The following is a 6520-nucleotide window of genomic DNA, read 5'->3' as shown; positions in this document are numbered from 1 at the left end:
CTTTTTTTTCTGTAAACCTAAAGCTTCTTTAAGAAAGTATATCAATTAAAAATATATCTGAATTAAAATAAAAATATTCATACATAAAACACGAACAAAGTGAATAATTAAAATACATAGTTTACTATGCAAAATTGTTCAGATATTTGCCTTTAGTTTCTACTTTCCAAACTAAATTTTGAGACTTTACTTCTAGCTATTTAGATCTAAAATATGCACAAATTCTCATAAGTTTAGATATCTATACACATACAAATTTGAATGTAGCATATATATGTATGTCACAAAATGTTCCTGATTTTAACTGGTTAATTTTTACTTCATCATTTTTAGAAAACATTGTTTTGAACATTTACCCCCTTACCTAGTGTTCTTTGAAATTTTTCATCACTTATGATGAGTTTAAATATCTTTCTTTGTGGTCAAGCATGTCTTTAAGCTATCGTCCAGCTAATATTCTTCTCGAAACTTGCATTTCAGTCAGTCTGGCAATCCAATAAGCTCTGAACGTGGCATGTATGCCCTCATTTCCACCCTCGTTTACTTACCTAACCTACTTGTTCTGCTCATGTTCTTTTACAGAGCTCTTTCCCAAATTATATTGAACTCATTATTTATATCACTCATCTATTTCCCAGTACTATGGATGGTGTGTTGTTGTGTAGGCCTTATGTCCCCAATTAGATTATAAACTCCTTTATGGCAAAGCTTACATCATATAAGTTTGAATCTCCAGTTGTTAACACATTCCTTACAATAAATATGGGTTGAAAAGGATTGGATGACATTGACTTTGTCAGGTTTTTTTTTTTTTTTTTAAATGATTGGATAGATGCCATCCTGGAGTTCAATTTGATTACATCTCTAACTGTATATTTGTTGAATAAGTAGTATCAATAAACTTTGCAAGCTCCCTTAAGCACCTGAAGAGTAAATATTTACATTTTAGAGAACGGATTGCTTGTGGGAAATCATATCTATTCAGTAAAGTCAGAAATTCCATTAGGCAATTTTCTATTAGTTTAGTTCTAGTCACGTTGTTACTTGAAAATAACAGCAGGCATTTCTTTAGAAACAGCCTGCCAATATTAAATATGTTACTAATTCAGAATGGTTTCTCTCAGGCCGTATTAATGAGTTTTGTTGAAAAATCAAAATGTATATGATACTCATAGAACTGCTGCTACAAGCACATTTAATTTATTTTTATCCATTTGGAGGTCATTACCAAGCTTTAGACATTTTACAGGTTGAATTCTTTGTTTGGAAAGTTAAAGAAAATGAGATGCCTTGACATTCACAGCTATAATGAATGAAATGAGGCAAATACATCGTGACTTGTCTTAGTCAATGAAATATTTATGTTCTTCGGAAGTCTCAATTACAATGCTGCTTTCCGCCCCACCCCCTTACTGTTTTCAGAAAATAAAAAAGAAAGAAAGAAAAAAATGCAGAATAGGGTTGTTAGAAGATTTTATAGTGTAGGAAAGAAGCCAAAGGCCCTTCTGAGGGCACTTGTGTATCTGATGATGATATCTCCTGCCTCAAAGGGATTCTGTTGCCTTTACAGGCGGAGCTGGCTGTGGCAGATGCCTCTCTGTTAGCAAAGGCTGTCTTGAATGAAGGAGGAAATTTAGAGGGGATGATTTCCCAGTTACAGTGCTGCCAACAGAGAGTTTATAACAAAAGGGTAGTGCTGTCATGCATGGTTTGGGACATGACAATGGCAATTGTTCTTATGATGATTATAAACTATTCTTGCTGGATCTGAATGGCCTAGCCGACTGGGGAAAGTTTTTCAGACTTGGACTCTGTCCACTTCCCTGCTGTGTGGGAAAGCAGTTGTTCATTTTCTTGTTCTCTTTCTGTTCTCTTCTGGCAGCCTATAAAATTGAAGTTATTAAGCCTCACAGTTTAGTTAATGCTTCCAGTCGAGTCTGGGGAAGAAACCAGGAAGCAGGAAACTGACTTTCTAAACAGTTTTGATGAGGGGGAGGCAGTACCCTTAACAGATGGCAGTTTGACTCATGGAAAAGTCAATTGCTTCCTTTCATTTCCAGCAGGTATTGAGAAGAGCTGGATGAACAGTTCACAGAGCAGTGTGGAAAAAATGTAACTGAGTATATAGAAAGAGAAAACAAGGAACTTCTGAGCCAAGGCAGATCAAAGAATGTTTGAGGATAGTTTAGCATTTGGAACACTTCAAAAGTGTGACATGAGCTATTCTTTTCACCTCCCGCCTCAAATGCTTATCCAACATTCTTGGGTAAGCTTTCATATGTAAAGTGAAAATGAGAACTGGCTCTCCTATGAAATATCCTGTTATTTCTTATTTTTCATTAAGCTGGGACCTGAGATTACTGAAAAGGAAAAAACATAATGATGAAGTTCGACTGATCTTTTATGGAGCTGAAGCTCTTGTTAAACTTCTGACACTTACTTCTGACACTTATCCATAACAGTGGTGACTGTTTAAAGCTATTTCAAATGGTAGTATTGCTTTTCCCTATTGAACTACTTTGCTGATTATTTCCCGCTGGTTTGGAATTTTTTGAACGAATGAATGAACGAATGATAAAAAGGAATGAATGGAAATGTACATGAATACAATGCCCTTGCAATTGCCTTAATGCTAGGAGCTTGCAATATCACATTAAATAGCAAAGGAGGGAGAAGAATGCTTGTTTCTATTTGGTGACCTTTGGAAGCTCGCTGGTGTATAATATGTTTTCATCACATTGAAAACTTCTGACAATCGAAACGTGACATGCAATTTCTTTCTCTAATTGAATGGCTGAGGTATAGCATTCTGCTCCATGCCCTGACCTTGAATAGAATATACTTGGCATTTTTTAAAACCTAGAACAGATGGAAGGGCTTCAGCTAAACTGAGTAAAACTGAGGAAGTTTGTTTGGTCTACTGATTAAACTTATTCACTGTGAGATGGAAAAAGACAACTCTGAAAATAAATAAAAAATACATTTGTCTCAATAAATTACAGATGATTAAATAGAGCAGCAACTGTAATATTATAGTCAAATTCCTTGCTAAAAATATTAATTGAGGATAGGACAAATACAGAATTAGTTGAATTAGGTTTAGAGATTTATGTTCATTCTGAGCCATTGACAAACTCATTCATAATGCATTTTCACTGAACAGCAGGCCAACTCAGTGTTTCTGACGGACTCATCCATAGTTTTGATGATAAAGGAGCATAGGTGAAGTACATTTTTAGAGCTCATATGTCTTTTTTTCGTGAGGCACCAAAGGTTAAGTACATGGTCTGTCCCATGGAGCAATCTGCTGAGATATTTCACTGTGGTGTTTAAGGTTAGGGATTTTAAGGATTTTTCTACGCGTGTGTGTGTTAGATGATGTAGACCAATACCTTGACGTAAGCTTAGTTTTAAACATCTTAGGTAACTTCTGATTAGATTTCACACCTGGAAAAAGTCAAGCATGAAAGCTTATTTAACCAAGAGCTTTTCCAGATTATGATAGACCCAGGTTCTATAATCTATCCCTTACTTTTAATATCTTATAAAATATTTATACAAATGCTTCATTAAAGTCCATTTACATTTTCTCTTTCTTTCTTTCTTTCTTTCTTTCTTTCAAGAGAAAAGGTCTCGTTCTGTCACCCAGACTGGAGGTCAGTGGCACGATCCCAGCTTATTGCAGCTTTGAACTCCTGGGCTCAAGCTGTCTTCCTGCCTCAGTCTCTTCTGTAGCTGAGAATACAAAGAACATAGATATTGGTAGGTCAATAAGCCATGAGTGTAGCCACCTGCCACCCATGCCTGGCTAAGTTTTTAATTTTTTCTAGATACAGGGTCTTGCTGTGTTGCCCAGGCTGGTCTTGAACTCTTGGCTTCAAGTGCTCCTTCTGCCTTGACCTACCAAAGTGCTGGGATTATAGGCATGAGCCATCATGCTTGGCCTATCCATTTACATTTTCAAAAACCCAGTTCCTGTTAAACAGTTCCTTTTAACTGATGATAAAAGGGTTTTAATTCTATAATGTAACATATGTCTGGATTTTGAGTTAAGCATATTCTATCTTTGGTGAAAAACATGAAAACTTGGAACTTGAGTGCCAAAGAGAAGAGAAATGCATACAGGTCTTAAGTAATGAATAAAACTCTAAAATAGGATGAAAATGACTTGCTTATAAATATTGATGTAACTGGCTTATCAATCTATCAGTATCTTTGTCTTTGTAAGTGTCAGATGGAAGATGGATGTCTTTTTCTAGGGAAATGACCAATAGTATCACATATCTAGATTGTTTATCAGATTTCCTTCTCTAAGTCTTCATTTTTTCATCTATAAAGTGGGGATAATAATAGTAAAACCTAAAGAAGATTCTAGGAAGATGGCAGAATAGAAAGCACAAAAAATCTGTTTCCTCACTCAGACAGCAATTACACTGAAAGAATCTGTGTGATGTAACTATTTTGGAACTCCAGAGTTTTTTGAAGGCTTGAAACATCCAGTAGAAGAGTTGGACAGTAAATTGTGGTTAACTTTATGAAATTTTATCTCTTAACTCATCAGTAGCTACCTTTACCCATCTCCCACCTCTCTGTTGCTGACAGCTATGCCTGTGTTCCTGGAGCAGTTTGCCTGCAACTTTCAGGAAGCCAGGGTGCTTAATAAGGACCCTGTCTCTCAAACGTAAGGGATCTGCAAGCTAATTCCTGATGTGGCTTCTGATTATGAAGGCTCAGACACAGAGGTGGCAGCCATTGTTGTTACACCTTCCTCCATTGTTGCAAGTCCCCCTCCATTTGGCTGAAGTTACTTCCAGGAAATGTAAAAGACCAGTGCCTTTTTTCATTGTCTTTTATTTTTCTCCTTTCTCCTCTCTGGGAGCCAGATATTAAAGACTGGTACAATCAAAAGCAGCTGCATATATGGGGGAAGTTAGAAAGTAACCTCAAACGCCCAGGAAAGCACAGGCTCAGAAAAGACTTCAAAAGGCATTACATTTATACCTCAAGCATATTCACAATGAAACAAACAAAAAACAAAACAGCATCAACCCTGTGGAAGGCGAAATTCTGATTTCCAGTTACCATATTATTAGATTCAAATGCTCAGTTTTTAACAAAAAAATTACAAGGCATTTATAGAAACAGGAAATTATATTCCATTGAAATAATAATAAAAAAGAACTATTGGAAACTATTCATGAGAAAGACCTGATGGCAAATATACCAGGAAAATACATTAAAATAACTGTCCTAAAGATGCTCAAAGAAAGAAAGATGTGGAGAAAGTTAAGAAAATGATGTGTGAGCAAAGTGAAAATATTAATAAAGAAAAAAAGAAAAATTCTGGAGCAGAAAAGTACAATAATAAATGAAAATTCACTATAAAGTTTCAAAGGCAGATTTGATCAGGTAGAATAAAGAATCAGCAAATATGAAGATAGGACAATGGAAATTATCTAGTCAGAGAAACAGAAAAAGGATTCAAAAAAAGTGAACAAACCTTAAAGAACATTGTACAATATCAAGCAGCCCAACATATAAATTGGGGAAGTCCCAGAAAGATGAGAGAGAGAGAGAGAGAGAACCAGAAAAATAATTTGAAGAAATAATGACAGAAATTTCCCAAATTTGATGAAAGACATAAATATAAATATCTAAGAAACTCAATAAACTCCCAGTAGGATGAACTCAAACAGACCCATACTGAGATACATTATAATCAAACTGCTGAAAGTCAAGGCAGTGAATCTTGAAAGCAGTGAGAAGGAGAAGACTCACTGCAAACAAGAAATCCTCAATAAGATTATTGGCAGGTTTGTCATTAGAAACTTTGGAGGCCAGATGGCAGTGGGCTGATAAAGTGCTAAAAGAAATCTGTCAATCAAATATCTTATATTTGGCCAACTGTTCTTCACAAATGAAGTTAAGAAGTCCATAGATAGATAAAAGCTGAGGGAATTTATTATCATTAGATTTGCCCAGGAAGAAATGTTAAAGGAAGTTTTATGGGTTGAAATGAAAGGAACCTTGAGAGTAATTTGAAGTGTATAAAGAAATGAAGATGGCAGTAAAGGTAAATACATGGGCAATTGTAAAAGCTAGTATTGTAATCATCCTTTGTAACTCCATATTTTGATTTCTACATAATTTAAGAGACTAATGCATTAGTAACAATGATTATTAGTTTATGTTTTGGACATACAATGTATAAAAATATAAGTTTGTGACACTAACAAGTAAAAGTAGTGAGATCAGAGCTATAAAAGAGCGGAGTCTTTTGTATGTTATTGAAGTTAAGATGGTATACATTCAAATTTGAGTATTATAAATGTAGGTGTTAAATATAGTCTTCATAGTAACCATATACATACAAAGAAAAGAAAAGGTACTTAAAATACTTCACGGGGGGCGGAGCAAGATGGCCGAATAGGAACAGCTCCAGTCTCCAACTCTCAGCGCGAGCGACACAGAAGACCGGTGATTTCTGCATTTTCAACTGAGGTACTGGGTTCATCTCACT

The sequence above is a fragment of the Theropithecus gelada genome, chromosome 18, assembly GCF_003255815.1.
Source record: "Theropithecus gelada isolate Dixy chromosome 18, Tgel_1.0, whole genome shotgun sequence".
Classification (NCBI taxonomy): Eukaryota; Metazoa; Chordata; class Mammalia; order Primates; family Cercopithecidae; genus Theropithecus; species Theropithecus gelada.
Note: the sequence above shows the minus strand (reverse complement) of the source record.